Consider the following 2,330-nt stretch of genomic DNA (forward strand, 5'->3'; position numbering starts at 1 on the left):
GAGGCCCCCACCGGCGCAGGCTGGGTGGTCCGTCCCCTCCGGCAGAGGCTGACTGCAGGGTTAGGCACGGGCACCTCCACGGACAGGCTGACCCACCCAACACAGCCCCCACGCACACAGGTGAACTGCCCCGGTACACGCACTGCCCCTACGTGCACCGCCATCTAACGCGGCCCCTACACATGCACCATCCTTGCACACACACACACGCTGCCCTTACACGCACCCTGCCATCCAACAGAGCCCCCGTGCCCACGCTGTCCCTGCGCGCACACGCTGCCCCTACGCACACCCTGCCATTCAACGCGGCCCCTATACACACAGCGACTCATCCACGCTGCCCCACTGCACCTCCTGCTCTTGTTCCCTCAGTGTACCCCAAACCGGTGTACCCCAAAGTGTGTGCCCTCTTCACCCCCTGCTCCCCGAACCGCAGTCGCATCCCTTTGTGTACAGACCCCAGAGCTCCCCTGCCCCAGCCCTCTCTCCTGCGCACTTGCTGTGCTGGCCCCAGTGCTGCGGGGGGACCGGGTGACCCTGACTCCTGGGAAGGGGGGACACTTGGCAGAGCCACAGGGATCAGCGCCGGGCACTGATGCAAGCACTGGCGTGCAGCAGCAGGAGCTCACAGCCGGGGAAGCAAGGCACGCAGGGCCACAGCGGCGCATGGTGAGCCCTGTGTGCCCCAAATGATGAAGGTAAGGAAGGCAAGAAGGGCAAGGAAGATGAGGATGGTGAGGAAGACGAGGAGGGTGAGGAGGGTGAGGGGGCCTGTGATGCTTCCAGTAGGTTCGAAAGCTGGCGCAGGCACGCAGGGGACAGTTCACACCCGTGTTTCCTCCATGGCCGACGGTTCTTATCGTTTGTGTTTGGGGGAGATTAGCTCGAGCTGGCACCATTTCAGAGCAGGGAGGGAGGGGAGGACGGGGGGGCTGATCTTCTGGGAAGTGGAGCCCAGGGAAACAGCGGCGGGGGGGGGTGTCTGCTGCCTGTGTGTGCATCAGGGGGGCAAACTGCAAAGGCAGAAGAGCCCTTCAAACCGGTGGCACAAGAATAAGTAGGTGGAAATGCACGTGAGGACACTGGGATGTAGACTGGGACGTGTCTGAGGATGGAGGAAAAGTGCTGTGGGTTCATGAATGCACTTGCAGGAGCAGAGGCCGGCATGGCCCAGGGACTCCCAGCCCTGTGTTCCTGTGCAGCCAGGGTCCCTGAACACCCAGTGCCCGGCTGCTGCCTGCACTCGGCCACTACAGGCACCGCTCTCCTGATGCACCGTCTCCCATCCCTCAAGAACGCTCAACTCCTCCCTCTGGCGTCACAGTGCAGAGCAAACCCAGGGCTAGTTTAGTATCTTATAACCCATCACCTGAGATCTAAAGACAATGATTTTTTTAATTCAGGCTCCAAAACCCTGAAACCGGTGGCCCTGTGCTGGACTGCAGCTCTGCCCACCCCACTCCCACCCTGCCCAGGTGCCAGGAGAAGAGCAGACACCCGGGGCAAGTGTGGGAGCACTTCCCTGGCAGTCGACGGGGATTTGTGGCTCAGGGGCTTGAGCTCAAGTACAGTGTTTGTGCTTAATGGTCTGTGGTGGGTTTTTTTCACTCCATGAACTTGTCTGATTACCTGTGGAGCTCATGGAGGCACTTAGCTCCCACAGCATCCCCAATAAAGTCCTAAATGACCGTCGTGATAGATGGAGCCAGGAGGGATTAATCCTACCCCCATGGAGCATCCTTCAAGGGGATGCAAGAACCACATTTGGCTTGGTGCATCCTTCCCCCTGCTCCCCAGAGGGATGCAAGCACGGCGAGGCGACAGGCTGAGCTCCGTTCCCCGGGTCCTGCTACCAGCATCGGCTGCATCCCAAGCTGGGGCGGGGTGGAAGCAGGCAGGGCCCGGGGGGGCACCCAGGGAGCCCACAGCCAGTGGTGCACCCCTGTACCATGGCTGGCCTCACCAGCAGCTCCCCTCCTCTCTCCGATGGGAGCACCACAACACCGCAGCCCACCCCGGCCCCCAGCCCCAGCACAGACGGACACAGTGCTGCAGCAAAGGTGTCTTTATTGATGGTACCCAGGCACGGGCGACGGCTCATCTATACTTCTCTGCCAGTACAGCGGCCACGGCCGACAGGAACTTGTCGAAGGCAGCGTGCACCTCGGGGGTGGAGTCGTTGCCCAGGTGCACAGCCAGCACCACCTGGAAGCACTGCGACAGCAGCTGCAAGGCAAAGTGGATCTCAGCACCGCCACTATGGTCCATGGCCCCCTGGCCCGGTCCCTGTCCCCCACTCCCTGCCCCCCGTCCCCCGTCCCCCGCCCGCC

Source organism: Pygoscelis adeliae, unplaced genomic scaffold (assembly GCF_000699105.1).
Source record: "Pygoscelis adeliae isolate BGI_AS28 unplaced genomic scaffold, ASM69910v1 Scaffold85, whole genome shotgun sequence".
In the NCBI taxonomy this organism is placed as follows: Eukaryota; Metazoa; Chordata; class Aves; order Sphenisciformes; family Spheniscidae; genus Pygoscelis; species Pygoscelis adeliae.